This window comes from Pleurodeles waltl, chromosome 2_2, assembly GCF_031143425.1.
Source record: "Pleurodeles waltl isolate 20211129_DDA chromosome 2_2, aPleWal1.hap1.20221129, whole genome shotgun sequence".
In the NCBI taxonomy this organism is placed as follows: Eukaryota; Metazoa; Chordata; class Amphibia; order Caudata; family Salamandridae; genus Pleurodeles; species Pleurodeles waltl.
In genome coordinates, this window is record NC_090439.1 from 1,074,967,438 (window position 1) to 1,074,990,495 (window position 23,058).

Sequence of the window (23,058 nt, forward strand, 5' to 3'; positions counted from 1 at the left end):
TTCCTTACCGAGACCTGGACCAACCCCACCTCGGGACCGGACATCGCCATCCCGGACAGATACAGCATCCTAAGGAGGGACCAGCCCTCCTGCCCCGGCGGAGGACTCACCATCATACACAAGTCCTCACTAAGTATCAAGACCAACTCAGAAGAACAGTGCATCACCATGGAACACCTGCACTTCCTGGCCCACACCGATCCCAGCTCCTCTATCCGTGGCACCCGGCTCTACAGACCACCCAGCCCCGGCCCAGCATTCATCGACGACATTATAGACATCGCCACTCCCCAGGCCTTGGCGTCCGACGACTACCTCCTCCTCAGCGACCTGAATTTCCACCTCAAGGACCGCAACGATCCAAACACCACTGCTCTACTCGACAACCTTGCCACCCTCGGCCCCAGACAGCTGATCACTGTGCCCACGTACATTGCAAGACACACATTGGACCCCATCTTCACCTCAAGCAACCGGATAAACATCAAGACCATCTCCACCCCAGACTGGACTGAACACCGCTGCCTACACTTCACCAGTAGCCACATCTGCGCCTCCAGAATCCCCCACAGGAAATGGAATGAAATAACCAATGAGCAACTGACCACAACTCTCGCCAAATCCCTCTTGCCTCCCTCTGATGATGCCAACACCGCAGTGCGCAATCCAAAAGCATGGATCACCGAATGTGCCAACACTCTAGCCCCCCTCTGTCTGACATCGGCCAAGAGCATACCAAAGAAAGCCAGCGGGTTCACCGCAAAACTCCATGAATCCAAACGCACCTGCAGGCACCTAGAGAAAAAATTGAAGAATAGCCAAACCAACGAAGATCTCACCTCCTTCGGAGCCGTAACCGCCATCCACTGCCGGCACATCAAGAACCAGTGCTTAATTTGCGCTTGTCGTTTCCGGTGCTGAGCACCAGCACTTAGTTTTGAGAGCTGGGGCTTATTCTTCGGCCTCAAGCATTTGCTGCGAGCAAAAGACACATGTGGGAAAGACGGATGAAGGAAAAAATTAAAAAGCCTCACATAAGGAGAAAGTAGATAGCTGCAAGAGTGAGCTGAAGGGGCAGGGTGTGGCTTTATATAGATTGAAGAGGCCCGAGATGGCTTCATGATTACGTCACTCAGTGTTCCATGTTCACACATTTAATTGCAGCAGCCGCGTGTTTAAGAGGAGGGCTTTGGGCACCGGCACCTTTTTATTTACAAATTAAGCACTGTCAAGAACGCAAGAAAGAATGCACTCCAGGAACGCATCAACTCCTCTACACACCACACAAAGGAACTTTTCTTTTATCGGTCATCAGTGAGTACACAAATCCCTCCTCCAAAGTCACCAGCATCCCCCTGTCGCAAGACCTCTGCGACAAACTCACCACCTTCTTCCACTGCAAGATCCAAAACATCTACAACAGCTTCCTCCCTGAAAACCAACCCAGCACCATAACCTATGACCGACCTACCCACCCAGAACCCACCCAGACCATCCTCAGCTGGTCAACACTCACCACGGAGCAAACCGAAAGCATCCTGAACAGCACCCACTCAGGAGCCCCCACAGACCCTTTCCCGCACCACATCTAAGTCAGAACCAGCACATAATCGCCCCAAGCTCCAGAACATGATAAACCACTCCATCAACACTGGCACCTTCCCCGAGGACTGAAAACATGCCGAAGTGCGCCCCCACCTGAAGAAATCCTTGGCCGACCCTTCAGAACCAAAGAACTTTCGGCCCATCTCGCAGCTACCATACCCGGCTAAAGTACTGGAGAAAGCCATCAACACACAACTATGAAATTTCATTGAGGTCAACAACTCTCTAGACAGCTCCTAGTCCGAGTTCCGCAGTAACCACAGCACAGAGACAGCTCTTCTTGCAGCCACCAATGACCTCCTTTCACTTCTAGACTGCGGCCACACTGCAGCACTCATACTCCTCGACCTCACAGCGGCCTTCGACACGGTCTCCCACAACACACTATGAACCAGACTCCACGACGTAGGAATCCACAGAACAGCCATGAAATGGATCCACTCCTTCCTCTCCGGAAGGACTCAAAGGGTCAGGCTCCCTTCCTACACATCTAAACCCAGAGGAGTCAGCTGCAGAGTTCCCCAAGGATCCTCTCTGAGTCCAACTCTTTTCAACATATACATGACCCCACTTGCAGCCATCTTCAGAAGCCACGGAATGAACATCGTGTCATACGCCGATGACACACAACTCATCATTTCCCTCACTGAAGACCAGGACGTGGCCAAAACGAATTTCCAATTGGGAATGGAAGCTGTCACCACCTGGATGAGAGAAAGCTGCCTCAAGCTCAACTCTGATAAGACACAGCTCATCATTTTCAGAAACGGCACCTCAACATGGTATGACTCCTGGTGGCCCACATCTCTCAGCACCCAGCCTTCACCGACTGAGCACACCCGCAAACTATGCATCATCATCTACTCCTCCTTATCTATGAACCGACAGGTAAACTCAGTCACCTCATCCTGCTGGCACACCCTCCGCCAACTCTGGAAAATGTTCACATGGATCCCAGTAGACTGCCGCAGGACAGTCACCCACGCCCTAGTCACAAGCAAGCTTGACTACAGCAACTCTCTCTATGCCATCACCGCAATGAGAAACATCAAAATGTTGCAACTGATCCTGTCCTTAACCTCCCATGCCAAGAACATATCTCCCAGCACCTGAGGACCCTCCACTGGCCCCTGATAGAAAAACAAATCACCTTCAAGCTACTTACACACACGTACAAAGCCATACACAATGTCAGACCGGCCTACCTGAACCACAGCGTCTCCTTTCACACCCCTGCCAGATCACTCCACTCAACTGGCTCTGGCCACTCTCCCTCACGTTCGAAAACCACCACCGGAGAACGATCCTTCACCTATATCGCAGCAAAGAGCTCGAACAACCTGCCCCTACACCTCAGACAAAGCCCATCACTCACCATCTTAAGGAAGAACCTTAAGACGTTGCTTCTCGGATGAGGCTCCACACTCCTCTCCCCTGTGCCTTGAGACCCTCACAGGAGAGTAGCCGCGCTTTAAAAAAAGTGATTGATTGATTAATTGAGTTTGAGTGGCTAAAATTTGCTGTATGCCTCACACTGTCATTTTGTGTGACATTTGCCTGGCGTTGCTTAAAATGCCATTTATCCTGCTTGTTTTAATCTTTTCAAATCGAGACAGTCCGAGATAAGTGCCGCTTATGCACAAGAAGGGCCTGGGTACATGAAAAGGAAGAATTGCATTGTTCAGCTGAATTGTTGAATTGTTGAAAAATGATTGGTTTGCCTAGCAAATCGTGTCAGATAGTGTGAAGGTGCAGTTTTTTTCTTCTGTTAGTGATTGTGCCTGCCAAAATATAAGAAGCTGCAAACCATAATCTGAGGCTCGATTACTTTTATTGTGAAGACCAAATATAATGCAAACTCAATTCACCCCCACCTTAAGCCCAGCGCAAAAATGTTTTGCAATGTGGTCTTTCAAACACCTCATTTTGGTCGCTTCTTATCTATGACACAAGCAACAAAACGGACACACGACTGGTTTGCTTACACTGTTGCCACAGTGCAAAACTGTATTCAAATTCCTTACTCTAATTAGTGACAAGTGTGAAACACCAGTGAGCCGAAAGACCGAAACAAAAACCTCCATATTATTACCTTTATTGAACCCATCACCTCTACTATTGTCATTAGTTAAGTTCATGTTTGTGAATGCATTCGATTTGTTTCACAAACATTTACACAATATGACATTCTTTGGAAGCCAGGAGGTTGCTGGCATTCCAGCTGGCTGAACCTTAACCATTAACTAGAGGAGTCAGTGAATGCCAGGCTAGGACGGTGTCCCAGGAGCATGAATCAATACATCATGTTTGCTTTACCACACTCAGTCCACCTTGGCACCTCCTCCAGATTGAGAGGCCAGGCCTGCCATCTTCAGCATAGATGTCTGCAACGAGCACAGCACCGTGCACCTCAACAGCTCCACTCACCTACTACTGAATCTGTTGGTTTCTGTTATTTTTCTTGATCTCTGTCCTTAGTGCTGTATATTAGGTGGTGTTTTTGCAGAAACTCACAATCTGCCACTCTCATGAGTATTATGCGATGGTGGAAGCCTACAAGGCACAGCAGACCTCCACCGCAGTAGTTGCATTGATCATGCACCGGTGCATTGTGAGCCTATCCCTGGAAGAGATGGGCTCACAAAGCAATGTGAATGTAAAGTAAGCTCGAGGAGAAGAGGCAACAGTCTGTAGTGCCGCTATATGTTCCTTCTCATGCCCTGTTTCTCCCACTCAGTTCTTGTGCATTGACCTCAGTAAGTGCTAACCTTTCCATACTCTGCATCTACAAACACCGCTGCAAAGCATCTGTGCATTGCCATGTAAGCCACAAGAGAACAGAAATGAACATTGACTGCCCCTTTCCCAATTGTGATTCAGAAGGGATTGCAATGCTTGGATGGTGAGTCGTAAAGACCAATATGAATTTCAGCTCACTTCTGAGGTTTGCGAATTCAGACTTTGTCTTCACAATGTCAGTTGCACTGAATAAGCAATTGCAATGTCTTTTGAGCTTCAGGCTCAAACCACTTCAAGTGTTGTGACGCCATCAGAAATCACCCACTTTCCTGCCCATCCCCCCCCACCCCCCCACCCCCCCACTGGCCTAGATGTCCCCTTTTCCTGGATCTCCACAGCTTCCAGTGATGGAAGGCAGAAGATGAGCAGCTCCCCCCGTCGCCCCTCTAACTTAGCCACACACCCGAGGGACCCAAGGGAGCTCCATTTCTTCAGTCGGGTCTCCACAGACCCTCTACTGACAAGAGAAGTTAAATAGGCGTTGCCATATTTCAGTGAAAGCAGCTGTCAGGAAGGAACCAGCTCTGCACTCCTTCGTTGAGCTTGTCACCGGGAAGGACTGTCTGTAGGGCGAGAGGCAAGGGGGTATGACTAGCTTTGATAATATTTAACCAGGCAAGGGGACAGACGGACCCAGAGTAGTAGAGGCAATTCGGCTGGACGCTAAGTACTCTTTTCTTGAAGATGCCGCGGCTTGCGACGAGGGCAGCAGAATGGCATGTACTGCTTTTTTGGAAAGGTAGGGTTCCAGTGGTGATAGGAAAGGGTTCCATGATGACAGGTATTCGTTTTTTCTACTATTTGAAGCTTGGGGAAGGGGCAGGAAGGGGCTGAGGGGAAAGGTCAGGGAGTGACAGGCAGGAAAAGTGTGATGCATGGTTTGCCATTGACTTCTTTCCTCCTCAACATTTACCCCCAACATTTAGCTTGCAGGGGATGCACCTGTACGAGGGCATACACCACACGGAATTGCACACCTTGTTGCACAGAATATTCGAATCCTAGTACCAAAAGTTCAGTCCCCCCAAGCAATCTGGTTCTGAGAATCTGACTCACTCAGCATTCCTACAAACCATGCACTGTTTCCACCTACAATGACAATGGCTGTCATACATCACAGCTTCAACCAATCTTGATTTGCAACAAAACTTCACTTTGAATGTTAGGATTTTAGGATCTTTGTTTGAAATTTTAATACTGGAACTATAAGTTCCACAATACATTGTACTGTTGGGTAAATATACATGACTTGGCAAGGTCTTGTTTCAATTGGAGTCATTTAGCAGCTGTGCTGCCAATCAGAAATAAAGCCATTACTTTAGTTTCTAGTACAACGTGGTTTCAGCATTTGACATTGAGGTGGATAGCTCTTAGAGAAAACTCATTAGTTACACCCTTGGAAGTGGTACTAAAGGTAGTCAGATAGCCTAAATCCAAAACTTCAGACTTAATACGTTTTCTGCTAAAAAGTGCTCTGAGAATCCAGAGGAGAACGGGGCCTACTTGCTCACCTATTTCCCCAAGGTGCATTACTGGTCAGCCTGACTTTGCGGCAGCTCCTGTTTTCCACAGGAGAAAATTCTGTTCAGTGGCTCCTTGCAGAAGGGGTTTTTTGGTCTCATAGAGCCCTCGTTAGCTAAAGCCTCCAGCTTCGTCTTGCTGAACATTTTCAACTTCCATAAAAGAGACTGAGTCCGAAAGTAGAAATTTCACTGTAAGTTCATCCAGCGGGTCCCGGACAACGATGTCTTCTCAGACGGCACCGGCTGCCTTGCCTCGCTGAATTTTACCTTATTTTATAAGTCTGAAGGTAAGCAGAGACCAGGTCCAGTCCACTTGGTGTATCTGAACTGCACTCCATTGTGGTCAGCCACAGCTTTCGACTTTGCCCCAGTCTTGCACGTCTAAATGTCCATGGGTAGTGCTTTCATACTGTAGGCGCTATTTTACACTTTAAACTTTAAAAATTCATAACTCTGGTTCTACTGATTGGATTTTTGCCATTTTGGTGTCAAACAATTTAATAAAATGTGCACAAATATTCCTAAATTGGTGTTGGATTTTCTTGTGATTTCAGTTTATTGATTTTTAAGTACTGCATAAATACCCTATACATTGCCTCTAAGTTAGGCATACTAGCTTGTGCACCACGCTACCATGGAGTTAAGCACAGGCTCATATAGTGACGTCTTGTGGTTTGCATGTGGTTCACCATGACAAAAATTGTTTGCGTTACTTGAGACGGGCCCGTCAACCAACAATCTAATTCCCACATACCATTATTGCTCTTCACTTGGTTATTTGCTGAGAACCGCCAGTAATTTCAATTGAAGTCTAATTGGGTTGTATTCTTCCGCATTTAGATAAAAGATCACATTTTTCAAGAAACTGAAATCTTTGCATAGCAACAATGTGAGAATACCTGTTTGTGAGGGCGAGAAGGCCCCTCCCGAGGGCATGTCCGAACATTACATGACAACCAAAGACACGTGTATTTGTTTTAAAGAATTGAATATAATAACTGCAAATGAAGAGCCCTTGCAGTTTCTTCATATAGAGTCTTTAATCTGAGAATAATTGAGAATTTAAGGAAAATCTTGTATGAGGTGAAACCCCCACCTAAACTAGCCAAATATGAAGCTTTGAACGCATGGGAGCGTACAGCCCATGCAAAGGAGAAGGAAAAATATCAGAATAAAGGTAAAATTATGGTTTACGGTTGGATGGAGATAAAGTGGGATGCGGAACTGCAAGCATGGAGGAAAGACATAAGCAAGAGGTCCGAATGTACCCCGTGCTGCCCAGTGGAAAAGCAGGGAAAAAGAAAGCGCAAGAGTGAGGTGGGATTTTAAAAAAAGAAAGATGAAAATGTCAACAGTGACTCTAGTTATGATTTCCTAGATGGCTTAATGGCCTCTCATTCACCCTCATACAACGTAGTTCAACCAGCATGAGGAAATGAACCTCCTGGAGGACTCCCACCACCTGCAGATACAGGTGGTGGTGAGCCTACTGATTAGACTCTCCTTAATGGAGGGGTGCCTGGTACACTTCTACCGCCCCAGACAGTGCATGTTATTCTTCCATTGCCAATGTCAGTGCCTATTCTGCTTTCTGCACCAAAGATATTATCACACATCCTACCGTCAGCACCACAAATAGTGCCCTGAAATACTACCACCATCGCTACAACACCTGTTCCACCAGTGGTCATGACAACCACTGCTTTCTTAGGAGTCGACACCTTTGAAGAGAAGGGAGGGAGACCCCCAAACAGGAGCAACCCCCATTGCAAGTGTACCAGTTTTAGAAATTGGTAATCCTGAGTTACGCTCATCAAGGAGTGAAGCCCTTTAAAAGTGCTGTATGTTGTCAGGGTGAAAGTAGAGGTGAAGGAAATCAAAGGAAAGAGGTTGGGGTTCATCGATGGGTACAATGAAGAGAGACTCTTGTTTCTTTGCATGGAAACCATGAGGCATGCTTGTGATATAGACAAGGCCCTTGAAGGAATAGCTGGAATTTGGAATTTGGGATTGAATACTCAAAAAGTTCAACTTTAAGAAAGAATTCCACAATGTTTATGACTGAAGATGCCCTCAAGATCATGCAAACTCCTGGACTAAAGGTGCTACTAAGGGAATTAATAGGTAATATTGAAATGTGGAGCAATACAGATGTTTAGAGATAGATGGACTCAGGTAACAGAGAAAAAGAATAATGGCAAAAGGTTCCAATGTGTGGATGGTAGTAGGAATAACCCCATGAGTAAGGCTTACCCAGTGAGAGATGTGCATGGAGGAGTATATGTACATGTACCTTGGAGTCATGGTGATCTTTTCACATTTACCAACCAAATTCCGAAATTGCTAGAGAGCCCTGATATTTGGCATATGCAGGTTGATAGATTTGTGAAGATATCAGACATACTTTGGGAAGACTTGATCACTTTGACACTGTGGTTCTAACAAATTGAGGGCGGAATGCAAACTGTGCAATTGCAAAATGTGGACCCACGGAGGGATGCCCAAACACATGCTCTGTCTGCTGTATTCATGGAAAAGATGATCAACCTTTGGAAAACTATGGTTCCCCAGAAAAAGATTGATTGGTTGAAAATCTTGAGAACCACTCAGGATTCAAAGAGTCAGTTCATGCTTACTATAAAAGACTAATGCAGGCCTTTGTCAGCATAGTGGCATTCAAAACCGCAAGCAAGGAAATCTCAGTAATGTTGTGTCCTAATTCACCCAAGGTTTGTACCCTAAGTCCAGCTAACGCAATCATCAAAATGTGATTTGTTGACAATCAGAGCTCTTACATGAAATCTTGCGATACACAAAGTATTGCACTGATGTTTTGGAAGTGAGGCAGAAGAAAATCAAAGACAAACTCATATTGGCTTGGAAAACGTTAGTTCAGAAAGGATTTCACTACATGGCAAATCCTGGTTCTGGTCCTGGTGTTGGTAACTGAATGAATGGAGCTGTTCTCATACTGGTGGTGGTCAGAACATGCAGTGTGGGAATGGTGTCCTACAAGGTAGAGGACGAGGAATGTCAGTTGATCCAAACTCAGGAATGGATATAGCTATGTTGCGGAAGAGCATCCCTGTGTCAGTTTTTAAATACATTCAACCACTAGAAGTGAGATTATAGGTCTAATCCAAGTTAAAATCAACCCGATGGTCAGATGTCTAATGTAAATGTTGTGCCAGCTTCAAACATGTAAATGCCAAGACCAGACCTGCCAGCTCACATGGTGCCACCGTGTGTCCCATGATTTTGGCTGCCTTCACACGGTCACCAAGTGTGGAGCCAAAATCACACAGTGGCAGACAAGGCGAGCTGGAAACTACTTCAGAGAGTGTATTTCCATCTCGTCTTTTGAGGCTGCAAGCAGGCAATGTCGATTAAGGGGTGGGAAAACACTACAGGACATCATCAGCAGCATCAACAACCATGTGATCATCTGTTTTGTGGTGGAAGGAGGAGGTTGATGGGGGCAGAGGACAGGAGTAGAAGACCCCCTCAAGAAGTTCTAGACATAAAGCCCACCCCCTCGAAAGCCATGTCCCTTCCTCGCACAACCAATTTCTTTCTCAAGTTGGTAGGTCTGCAAGACACCAGAATCTTAATATGCCTCATGCTCTGTTAATGCAGCATAATTTGAATACCCCGAGGTTTAACATGAACTCCAATGCAGAATTCAAAAGAACTCCTTCCTGAATGCGGACAGCCTTCTGCAATTCTTAGTCTTTCATAGATTCAGGGTGTGACCAATCATAATGATGGGTGCTTGAGAGGGGGAGGAAAACTGCATGCTTGGTGCAGTGTTTGAGGTAGCCCCGATTGGCCCATAGTTGAATGGAGAGGGTGCTACTCTTCTACTGTAATAACAGTGGAAATTGTAAACATGCCCCTCTCAGGAAAATAGGTCCAATTGTAGGTATTTCTAATAAACAAATTGTGAATCTTGTTTCAGTAAAAGTCCATGTGAAGACAGGTACGCTTGAGGAGGACCATTAGTTTGTGATATGTGATTCTAGCACTGTGTGATTTACTGTACACCAATAGTGTTGACCTCCAAACTAAGGATGATGATGCAGATCTTAAATTAAGCACTCAAAAATCAGCTGTTCCCCATCTTAACAAAAAAAGATTTGACCCTGGGCTCAAAGAACTCTATGGAGGAGGAAGTCTGGAATTACACTGGCAAGAACATTGGTCTGATTAAAGATGTGGATCCAGTGAGAATTACAATAAGGTAGAATGCAGAGTTCCACCAAACACCTCAGTAGAACCTCCATCAGAGGCAGTGACTGGAATTTCCCAGTAATAGAACCATGATAGAGCAGGGCATATTAATGTAGATCTTAATGAGTTCCTGTGACTCCCCAATCGTGGGAATACAGAAACTAAATAAGAAGTGGCCGTTCATGCAACACATGCAAAAGATTAATAATATTGTTTTCCTATGTTGTCCTGTGGTACCGAATAGAGCCATGATACTGTTACAAATACCTTGCAATGCAGAATGGTTCACTATCATCGACCTGTGCCAAGCATTCTTTTCTATCCCACTGTGTGAGGTCAGCCAGTTCAGCCTTGCTTTCCGCATCCAAAGTTTTGGCATGGTGCCGAGTTCCTAAAGGTTATACAGAGAGCTTCTCGGTCATCAACTAGATATTGAAAAAGAATCTGGAGACCCTGTGCAACTCAATTCTGGTCCAGTATACTGTTGACTTATTGGTGGTGCTGACAACACAAGATGCATGTAGACAAGATATCATTGCCCTGTCAATTAATTTGGCTGAAAATAGACATAAATTGTCCCCAACCAAATTGCAGTACTGTCAGAAAGAAGTCCTGTATTTCGGTCATCAAGTTGTCACAGTTTCGGGCAGGTCTGATCAGGACTCTGGTTGGGACACCCCTTGAGGTCACCGAATATCCTAAAGAGGTAGCGTACTGGGGTAGAAGAGCAGCTAGAGGCATACACGGAAAAGACAGCTATGGACAGGCACATGAAACAGGAAAGTAAAAGCAGAGCAACCCTTGCGTGAACAAACAGGAAACAGATTACTAATGGATCAACACGCGGGGTTGTACACAGAGTAGGGCGCAGAACCTCCCACAGTGGCAGGGAATGTCAATGCCTCTGTGCAGTTTGCTCTTACAGATAGTCACCCTGCCAGCCCCATAGAGAGGAGGCAGCAAAAGTGATTCTGTCTCTGGACCCTAGAGCACAAACAAGGATAGTACTTACATACACAAGACAAGCTCTTGTGGGTCCAGCTGGAAACGCAGTGGTGATTCCTGGAAAAACAGCAATAGCACACTGTCACTGTTAGGCACGAAAGACAATGTATAACACTAGACAAGGATGGGGGCTGGAATTGCCTCCTGGAAACCAGGAGCCAACCCCAGTACAAAGGAGGACACTTATACACTGGTGAAGTCTGATAGAACACTAACCAGACACAAATACCGAGAGGAAACAAAAGGGACAAACTAAGAGACAGAGGCAGGAACTGGGAACAGGCTCAGGCTGAAGCAAAGGCAGGACTAGGACTGGAAAACAGGGCGCAAACTTCTGTCTGGAACAAACAGAGACAGGACTGGGAAATAGAGAGCAGGCTCTGGCTGGAAAAGGCAAGGACGGGGCTGGAATACAGGGAGTAGGATTAAGCAGTAAACAGGGCTGGGAAACAGAGAGCAGGATCAGGCTGAAACAAGGCAGGAGCAGGACAGAGAAACAGGGAACAGGCTCTGGAAGAAACAAACAGGTAAAGGCTAAGAGGTAGGGAGCAGACTCTGGCTGTAACCAACAGGAGCAGGGCAGAGAAACAGGAAACAGGATCAAGCTGGAACAGAACAGGAACAAAACTGGAACACCATCCAAAAAGGGGTCTGTCACACAAAGGAATCAAACTCCAATGCACGACGGGGATCTTGAGGAAATGGCTGCTTATAAGCAGTTCCAAGCTGGGCTGCACAGGAGAGGTCTCAGGTGTGTGTAGTTTCAGACACTTGCAAGTCCTGGAGGAGAGGATCCGGTGAAAAGGAGCAACTGGACTTCTCCCATAGAAAACATTGGGAAACAGAATCCAGGCTTTCCTGACTACCAGGCTGTGCATTATGAGATTTGTAGTTCCAGGAAGCAAATGTAGTACTACACAAGTATACCATGGCGAAAAGAGAAACAAACAGGAGTCAGCGAGGGACTCTAGATAAGTGTTCAAGGTGATTCCCAGGCTACCGAGAGTCCCCTTACAGCGCCCCCTAGAAATGGGACGACAGAGTCGTAACACAAGTTGAGAAAGAAGGAAGAAAGGAGTCTCAACAGGGAATATTTGCATGTAGGAAAGTCATCCTTTTTGCCCTGATCACCCCATTTTTTGATTGATGCTGGTGGTTACTGACTCAAAGTGCCACAGATCTCTGCTAACCAGGCCCAGGGCCAGTGCTCTGTCCACTAAAGGTGTATGGTAATTGGTATAATTCTAATTGGCCAAGAAAACCTACCTTTAAGTCCCTAGTATATGGCAGGGCATGTAGGTTTAGAGACCCTAGTGGACGTATGCACTGCTGTAGTGTCTTGTGTCATTTTAAAGCCATGCTTGCCTTGCAGGCTGCTTTTAAGATAAAACTGCATCCAAATTTGTTTTTGGAAGTAAAAGTTCTTCCAGAGTCCAATATTACCTTTTCAATACTTATACATCTCTACTAAGGTCTGCCGTAGGTGCCCCAAGGGTAGGGTCTTGTTTCAATAAGCAGGATCAATATAAAATATTTTGATATGCCCCAGGAAGGAAAAACACCCAAAGCATTTCCCCTATTGTAGTGCTCCTAGCTAACATGGGAAGGCTTTATTAAGCTTAATAAAGTCTAACTTTTGACTGGAGCTAGCTAGCAATTTTTATTCAAAGTATCAAAATATTGGTTACAATAAATCCAACAACTTGACAAGGTCAGATGTATTAAACTATTACAGGAAAGTAGTTTTAAAACTTACTATCATGACGTTATCTGAAGCAGCCCTGTAGCAGCCTCTTCCCACATGTCAGCCTTTTACAGCCTAAGCTAAGCTGCTACCTGAGTAGGAGTGAAGAGGCATAGGGCTGCAACAATACAGCCATTTGGTGGGAGGAAATCTGCTTCCTAGAGAAGCCATGGAGAGGAAGCAGGCTGGGGAGATAAACTGGACTTCAAAGGCAGGAGAGCAGATGCCACAGGGCTCATGCCAGCCCCCCACTTGCTTGATCCCCGCAAAATGGGAGCCCCCTATTTAGATTAGGAGAGGGGCTGGAAGGGGAGTGTAGTCAGATATTAGCCACATCTCTGGGTTAGGTTACACAGACACTCACTCCAAGGAGAGAATTTCTCCAGTTTGATTTTTGTGAACTCAGTATATTCTGGATCACAAATTGCCACACTTTGAAGGAAGTGGTCACAACAGAGGGAGGTAACTTTACTCCTATTGGTGGGGAGCTCCTCCTCCCTTAACAGCCCATAATGGAGAATAAATATAGGAGAGCTGCAGGAGATCTTCAGATCACTGCCTGAAACACCAGGAGAAGCAGGACTGCCCTACTTGACCCATAAATTGCACCACAGAAGGCTTGCACACAGAAGGAGTGCACCTAATGCACTCTCAAGGCTTCACATTAAAAGGACTGTGCCTGACTCAAAAGGAAAGAAGTGGACTCCCTGAGCAGCACAGGTACAAAGGTGCTGAAAGAAGTCACCTGTAGCAGACAAAGAGAGGACTACTCCAGCTGACCATCAACAACTGTATTTTCCTGGGCTGTACAGGTGCATTGTAGGGGATTGAGTCCTAGCCCCCAAGACGCAAGCCAGAGTCTCTGAACCCTTGACTGGTGCTTCTGGATACTTCCCTCCCCAAAGGAACCAACAAGGAACAAGGCCTTCAAGTTTAGAAACTTCCTACTTTTGCTTTTGCTTGATGTCGAGAGTCAAGTGGTCATCGACGAACAGCGAATCAGCTGAACACACTGATTTGTCCTACTGAAAAGTTCCTCAGTGCCCCGCCGCTGACATCAAGTTACTGAAGCAGCGAGCTGCAGTAGGCCGCCGTCGCTGAATCGAACACCAGATCCAAGGAACCAGAGGACTCAACATTGAAAGAAATGAACAAGAAAAAGACTAAGAGCCTGATTTAGAACTCAGCGGACAGGTTATTCTGTCACAATGGTGGGATACCCTCTCCACCGAAACCTAAATCCCATTATATTCTATGGGATTTAGATTTTGAAGGAGGGGAATAGCCGTCACTGTTGTGCCGGAGTAACCAGCCCGCCGAGTTCTAAATCAGGCTCCAAGTCCAAAGATAAACTTTTGATCAGGGGCTAGCACTCAACCTATTTGACCGGTGCTCCATCGTGGTCAGCCTAAAACTTTAATTTTGTCCTGGTCCAGCGCGACCAGATTGCCGTGAGTGGCGCTTTATGCTTTTTGCCGCTAGAATGGACTTTTTTAATTTAATTGTTGAAAATTCATATCTCTGATTCCCTACATTGGATTGTTTTTCATTTGGTGTCATTTTAAAGATACAAATATTCTCTATTTTTATAAATTGGTATTGGATTTCTATTGTGTCGTGTCTTTTACTTATTTACTGTTTTGGTGGTATTTGTATTTAATGATTTACACATACCTCTCTTGTAAGTGAAGTATGACTACTCGTTTGCCAAGCTATCAAGGACTGAAAAGGGATTCATTTATTGAGAGTTGACTGGACCTATTAGTGATTGTGGTATAATTACTAACTCAGGGCAAACACCTCAACCTACTAATAATCCTCTTTCCCACACTGCCATATTGCAAATGAACACCCCAAATATGCAGAGAGAGGTCAGGATGGATCTGGAAATGGTGGGCTACTGTCCTCAGTGTATTTACAATTTTTCCCTTGTGACAAAACCTTTACAGAGGATTAGACACAAAGATGTACCTGATCCACTACCATGGGACAATAGATGAGAGAATGCCTTCCTCGAGTTGAAAGAAATTCTCTGTTGAGTCCCAGCTCGAGGAATGCCTGAGTATTAAAAGCCATTCATTTTAAACTGTTCTCAGGGGGAAGGGTGCTCACTGTCAGTGCTAACTCAAATGCAAGGAAATTCCAAATGACCTGTTGCGTGCTTTTCAGCCACTCTTGACCCAGTAGGTGTAGCATAATCAAGTTACCTAAATGCGGTGGAAGCAGCTGGATTCAGCATTTAGCAATGCAAGGTCACATTCATGGGACACTCTTTTACAGTCATAATCCCCCATTATGTTGAAATACTACACACCCACACTAGAATACAACACACGACCAATAGTCGTCTCTCAAAATATGAGCAGGTTATCCTCACCATGGAGAACATTACTCTGAGGAGGTTCTCCTGTTTCAATCCCGGCACATTGTTACTTTTACCTGTTGCTGATAAAAATTATGATGCAATAGCTCATGGCTGCCTGGATGTTACGGGATTGTATACCAAGCCCAGGCCACACATTCGAGGTATCTCTCTGGAAGACCCTATGTTATTTGTGGAGTTCTCTTGTCTATTGGATGAAAAAGTGATTTTGAAAGCAGCTTATGTCATTTGCACTCCTTAGAACGTGTAGTGCAATCCTTCTGTTTATGCAGTGTAACCTCTGCACAGGTGGCTGGACTGATTGCTATGGCATGGCATTTTCACAGTGCCACACATAGGTGGAGATGCAATGGTTCGTCTCTTTAGTGCCTATTGGTTTAACCCTGGGTTCTGTGTAGTTGCAGTAGAGGTATGCCACAGACGTACCACATTATTATATAATGCAACATTTATATGCAGGGAAAAGAACAGTAGTTCTCACAAGCCACAAAGGGAGATCAGGTGGTCCTTTCACTCCAATGCGGCTTGATTCCATTGAGATGTCTTTTGCAAGTAGATTAGAGATTCCATTGTAGATATAGATTTGAAGTTTCAGACATAGAGGAGCAGATAGATGGCACTCTGAAATCCTGCCTTGCTAAACTGTGTGCATTCTTGTCTATGAAATGGCTTGACGCTCTTTCATTGACACTGATGAGTCTGAGAAGCATCCCGAATCAGAGAGCAGGATTTTCCCCTCATGAAATCCTTATGGTCAGAGCCATGAGACTTCCCACTGTCCCTGCGACTGCACTTATAAATGTTACAATGATATGGTTTCAACTACTGCAATAGGTTGAGCACGGAACACCCCTTCCAAGGCAACCTGAGTACTGGCAATTAGGTTTTGGTGAAGCAGCACATAAGGAAGTAATGCTTAGATTCCCAAACCTGTGTCCCCTAGCAAGTTATGTTGGTCATGGATACCACTGTTAAATGTGGAGACCTTCCAAACTGGATTCATGTCTCATACACCCAGAAAATGATACAAGCTGGAGAAGAAGTGGTGATGGCCACTACTGATTCACAAAATGGAAACTCAGTGCAACACAAGAGTTCAGAAGGAAAAACAAAAGACTGTGCACAAATGTCTCAAAATCAACCTGATACCGAGTGAAGGGCCTGTGGTGAATGAACCAAGAGTAGCCATGTGACCCGAGCTGAGTATTCTATAATCACAGACTCTGAGCCTGGAGAAGGGGCAAGCAGTACAATCAGAGGGGGGCCAAGAAACGAGAGGTGGCCAAGCAGGGGAGAGAGACAGAGTTGCTGTTTCTGCAGAATGCATCCCCAGACACCATCAACTAGGAGATTGAGACAAGTGAGCAAAGTGACAGTGACACTGAACGGCCACTGGTTAGGAGATCAGGAACATGGGTACCTAGTCAGATTACTCAGTTCCTGAATGGGCATACTTTGCTGAAAGTGAAGCTGAATTGAGAACCTCCAGGATTAAAACTACGACACTTTGACTGTTTTATTTTATTCTGACTGATCTGAAGTCAACTGACATTTCTGAATGAGTGAAAATTCGGATTGAACTTTGTGATGAAACTTAGGGCCAGATGTACGAAATTCCGGCATTGCGACTCGCACTTTGCGAGTCGCAATGCCGGATGCAGGATGGTGTCCCTGACACCACCTGCGAGTTGCAAGGGGGTCGCAAAGGCCCACCTCATTAATATTAATGAGGTGGGTCGCAATTTGCGACCCCCTTGCGAGTCGCAGAACTCACAGGGATGGTGGCCTACTGGAGACAGCAGACCACCATGTCTGTGACTGCTTTTTCAATAAAGCAGGTTTTTTTTTGTAATGCAGCCTGTTTTCCTTAAAGGAAAACGAGACGCATTACAAAATGAAAAATGAAACGTTTCAGGAACACCCCTTCCTATTTGCGACTCGCAGTCCCATTTTGCGAGTCGGTAACCAGGATGCGGGTTTTGCGCGGACGCGTAAAACCTTTCCTACATCTAGCACTAAGGTCCAAGCTCCAGTAGAAGAGTAGGGGTGTCATGTTATAAGAAGATTGACTTAGGTTTATGGACGGGCTTCGAAGCAACTGAACTTGAAATTCATCACAAATTAATCAACAGTTAATTGTTGATTTGCACAAGTAGAAACAATTAACTAGTGGAATTTTTTGTTTTATGTTATTTTTGAGTCTTGCATTTTCCCTTTCTGATTCATGAAAAACTATGTTGATCCTTTCACTGAATCAACATACAGCAGTAGTGGTCAAGGTATCAATTATTCCAGTTATTTTAATGATCTGCTTATTAATAAGTTTGAGTTCTCCTGCAGAGCAAGGTATTCCTAAAGTTAAACCTAACACTCCTAACATTACTAATGTAGAGGATTGGCACAGATTTGATATGACATTGTTGCACCAAAATAGTTCTGAGGTGAATTTCTCGTCAAATGTTTTCTTCAAGCTTTTGCCGAGTATTCTCACTTAATGCATGCAAAATACCGTTATGTATGCACCCACCTCCCTACATCTGTAGATGTTGGTAGGACCTATCATCACATTCACTTTTTGTTGTGTAGTATAATTTTGAGTCTTTGATATCACCATGCATAAACATTTGAATCGCCACTCTAATGCTAAGAGTATGGATACTGTGTGGCACTTCTTTAGGCCCCATGTCAAGCTTGCCACTGCCTGAGCCAACAGACAGAACTGAACCTGTAAGCTGAATCATGATGAAAAGGATTTTATTGATGACTTGATGACTTGGAAGACAGGGGGAATGAGGTTGCACAAAGACCAAAAGAGTGGAAAGGATGAATCTTAGGGTGTTTGGAGAAAAGAAGAAGAGACACTGAGTTTAGATTGGAAGCAGAAAGAAAAGTTGTGTTTCATGAGGAGAAAAGAAAATGTTGGGAAATTTCAGATGATGGAGTGGATGGAGTGATTGGCATACCTCAATCTTCCTGCAATCTGGGTTGGGAGCTTCTATTTAGCATTAGTGTTCCCCAAAGATATCTTGTAAATAAATTAGGTGATCAGGCAATCAGGGATCCTGGAAGAGCTATGTGTAGTGCTTCACAAACAGTGTGTGACATTTTGGGGTTATAATCACCTCTGTACAAGTGATCCTAAATGATTTGAAGATTAGAAGTTGTCTATCCTATGCTGACCAAGATTGCTGGTGCACTTTCAGCCATTAATACAGAGTTAGTAGCCAAATAATAGCTGGGGGATTATCAAATATGTAAAGAACGGAACAAATCTATCAAAAGAACTGAAAGAGTTGGAAGAGGCAGATGCCTGGGAAGCAATTGGAAAGGGATTTTCTACTGTAGGTAAATGGCTCATTGTTTTACTGCCTGCTTTGTTAACGTGTTGCTTGATTGTTGGTCTCTAAATGCTGTCGATCTAGTAAATTCATTAATCTCCTGACCCAAATACTGCCCACATGAACCTACTGAACATGGTTGGGCCCAAGGTTGTATGAAATGGTGTAACAACCTCATCATAAAAAAACAGAAAAAAAAGAAGAATCAGGCTTATTATTATTTAGTGCAGAACTTGTGCAACACTGATCAGTTCTTCGCAAACCAAAGCTTCTGGTGCATAATGCTAATCACATCTCGTATTTGAGCAAAATGGCATAACAGGGCAGGATGAGCACAAACACTAATATTTTTTCAAAGCCAGATCTACTAAAAAACAAAATGACTTGGTTTTGCATCAAATTCTAGTGGCAAATGAAATCAGTGCACACCGGCAGATTGTCATGTCCTGTTTCAATGCATGAGGTGTATCATTTTACACGACTTAAAATTTGCTGGCTGTCATCACATCTAACGTTCCACTAGAGGGCATATCTCGAGTACAAAACTCACTGTATGCCATGCTGTCTCATCCTTGGACAATAACCCAACGTCTAGCTTTGAGCTAATCGGGCCATATTAGTGCGAGTATTAAATTTGCACTGTACAGTGTTATTCTTTCCATGCCATGCAGTGTTGAACATTTTTCCACAGCACTGGGATGCATCACTGATAGCCATTCTGTGCCTTGGTCTACGTCAGATCACTTAGGGCCTCTTGATTCCAATGTTACTGGTCACACAGGAACTATGAGACCGCAGTGTTTCAGCAGAACTGTTGATTTCCACACGAATATTATTCACTGTGTGAAAATCTGGATGAAAATTAGGAATTACTGGGGAATGGGACCCGGAATTACAAATTCTGCAGGAAATTCCTCCTTTCTAAGGAAACTATTAGGGTCCAACTTGTTACACATTTTTATACATTATTTCAGTTGTTCTTTCATGTGCATGTAAATGTTCTCCTCTTTTTGTGGATTTAAAATGAAACATGTTATGGGTTATTTCCTTACTGTTCTGAGCACGTACAGTGGGAGGGGAGGATGGTAGTTTCAGTGGAATGGAATACGCCACAAATGTACCAATGTTACACAAATGAGCAATAGAGTAGAACATGTATTTTCTTATCACCACTATCTTTTATTTGAAGCATGACAGTAACTGTGGAGTCACAAACTTGAAGTACCACAGACTGTTACTGTGTGCCCAAGGGTGAGCAAACACTCCTGCAGTACCACAGACTGTCACTAGGTGTCCCAAGAGTGAGCAGGACACCCTGCAGTACCACAATCTGTGACTAGGTGCCCCAAGGGTGAGCAGGACACCCCTGCAGTACCACAAGCTGTGACTAGGTGTCACAAGAGTGAGCAATGCAAGCCTGCAGTACCACAAGCTGTTACTAGGTGTGATGTAGTGAGCAATGCAAGCCTGCAGTACCACAAGCTGTTACTAGTTGTCCCAAGAGTGAGCAATGGAAGCCTGCAGTAGCACAAGCTGTGACTGGGTGTGATGTAGTGAGCAATGCAAGCCTGCAGTACCACAAGCTGTGACTAGGTGTCCCAAGAGTGAGCAATGCAAGCCTGCAGTACCACAAGCTGTTACTAGGTGTCCCAAGAGTGAGCAATGCAAGCCTGCAGTACCACAAGCTGTTACTAGGTGTCCCAAGAGTGAGCAATGCAAGCCTGCAGTACCACAAGCTGTTACTAGGTGTCCCAAGAGTGAGCAATGCAAGCCTGCAGTACCACAAGCTGTTACTAGGTGTCCCATGAGTGAGCAATGCAAGCCTGCAGTACCACAAGCTGTGACTAGGTGCCCCATGGGTGAGCAGGACACCCCTGCAGTACCACAAGCTGTGACTAGGTGTGACGTAGTGAACAATGCAAGCCTGCAGTACCACAAGCTGTGTCTAGGTGTCCCAAGAGTGAGTAATACAAGCCTGCAGTACCACAAGCTGTTATTAGGTGTCACAAGAGAGAGCCATGCAAGCCTGCAGTACCACAAGCTGTGTCTAGGTGTGACGTAGTGAGCAGCACTGAAATGAAGGCCCACAGGAGCCCATTAACATAGATGTTATGCTTATTGCTAACACTTGTTTCATTTATTTTCTCATTAAACTAGGGGTTACCTTAATCTTACAAGCCATTTAGGATGTGACAACAAAAAACATCTTTAAAGCACGCACTGGCAAAGGCAAAAAGGTCTGGCTAATAAATGTAGTTCCTGCATGCTTCCATCCACTCATTTATGTCTATGAACTCAAGCAATCATCATCCATTCACTCAGACACTCATATTTCCATTTGTGCATCTATTCAACTACTCATTGACTAATTCTTGTTTTAACTCGGTCACCAAATACAAACCCACCAATCGCTGAAGAAATATTTTGAGTTATCAGGTTGGTCTCATTGCTTTTGCTGCATGTTTGTGAGGAGTGTGTGAGTGATTCCAGCAGCAGGTGACTGTTAATCTGTCATAGGGAGCCATCGGTAACATGAGACCGCTAGCGTGTGAGGGGCGAGACCATTGACCCTGTATTTTGACTGAGGACCTGGCTGGAGACATGCTATGTACCTGTTTGGTCTTACTCCTGACACAATACTGCAGCAAATGTTATTAACCAGAATTCTGCTCTTCTGCTTTTGAGATATGGCAAGAAGATTGGGTAACATTAATTAGTCAGGCTGTCCATTTATTTACTTTTGAGAACCATTGCCCGGTGACAGGCCAGCTTCGCCCTCCAACCGCCCACAGATCACGGACTCCTTTGTCATGTGCCCCACCAGTTGTGTTTAAAGACATCGCTAAGCACCAGTTACACCACTGGTCAGAGCCTCAGATCTCTACCCCCCAATCCCTTAGTACGTGCAGACATTCACTCTCTGCTCTAGGACTCTGCTTTGGGCCCTCATGAACAGCTCCACATCATTTCAAGCAGCTGCTCTCCCTGGCTGAAGCTATTCCCAAGACACCAATAATGTAACCACTCCAGCTACACTACAGGTGCACATAGGGAGTGCTCATGTGCAGCAAAGTGCCATTTTTGCACACCACGGTGCACAGTCGGGAAGTGAGCCTGGAGGTACTGCTTACCACTTAATTTGGTTCATACGTGGGAAAGAAATACTTTAAAACTGCTCACGCTGAATGTCTTTCGGTGAATGAAAGACTGGATGTCAGACAGAGTGCCAGCACTGACTGGATTCATGCTCAAAAGGATGGGCTGTGCGACAGTGGACCAGCAATGAACTATGAATCCCAGAGCCAACAAACTCTCAGGTGTCTAGACAGACAGCGGCCATCTTGGCTCTTCGAGTATAAATTCATCATGGTTTTCAACATCAGATTCTAGGCCAACATGCTACAATGCTATTTCAGTCAAAAACTCGCTACAAGAATCTCGGCTTTCCCTAGCCAAGAACCGTTGCATTCTAAAGAATTGTTCTTATAGACATTTAGGTTACAGAGGAGTATCCTGAAAATAGTGTATTGATTAAAATAATTTTTGAACTTATTCTCTGAACTTTCATCTGAACTCTTAAATTGTGGGTTATAGTTTTCTGAACTCTTGATATTGAGTTTGTGTGCTCTACTCGGGATTCCCTGTGAACTAACAGGAAGGATTGTTAAAGAGGACATATATTGTATTGTATTGTAATAGTATTTATATAGCACTTACTACCCCTGACGAGGCGTCAAAGTGCTTTTTCGGCGAGTAGCACGCTATTCCGGAACCCTATATGAAACATTATGCAATATATATATCTGAATGAAGGAGTGGCTCGTGATGAAGTTTGAGGAAATTATTCAAAACGCAGACAGCGGTGTTAGTGTACATGTATTGTTAAGATACTTATTTTTATAAGCTTTTAGGATTTCCCAATTCCATTTCAAAGTACTGAGATATTGCTAAGGTTTACCTTTTTACAATTACAGATATGCTGAGCATTCTTTATAACAAGTTACTTAAGCTGTCTCTGCATCTAGTAGAGGTATCCATGACAGCCTAGAGACCTCCTTGTGCAAAATAACTGATGAGGCAAACTGGTTGAATCCTGTGTCTCTGTTTGCTCTTGTTTCTTTCTCTGTTCTCTGGATTTATCACTGCCTTTCATATGTGTGTGTGTATGGGCATTAATGGGGGACGCGAGACACAAACAAGAACATCACTTCCACTGGATCCTGCACACAAGGGTTAGTGCATCCTGACACATGACCATGACAGGAACTGCTGGCTTGCCACCAGCCAGGATGACTATGCTGGGCATGTGCAAAAGAGGTCCTGCTCTTGCATGCACCGGAAAATGCCATAATAACGCACTAGATAAACCAACATAGTACAAGAGAGAACCCCCCCCTATTGTCATCACTCCCTGAGTTGTAGGGGATCTGG

At 44.8% G+C, this 23,058-nt stretch overlaps 1 protein-coding gene across 3 annotated transcripts in view; it reads right to left on the reverse strand.

Annotated features, from left to right (window-relative positions):
- The window catches only part of LOC138282863 (serine/threonine-protein phosphatase 6 regulatory ankyrin repeat subunit B-like), a 366,276-nt gene that overhangs the window by 312,889 nt on the left and 30,329 nt on the right, over positions 1 to 23,058 (reverse strand). Inside the window, exon 3 of one of the 3 annotated variants that reach the window (XM_069220834.1) lies at positions 11,170 to 11,219. The exons of the other annotated variants lie outside the window; for them this stretch is intronic. The gene's annotated coding sequence lies outside the window, so the exon portion shown is untranslated. The remainder of the gene's footprint in view (positions 1 to 11,169; positions 11,220 to 23,058) is intronic. 3 annotated transcript variants of the gene reach the window in all.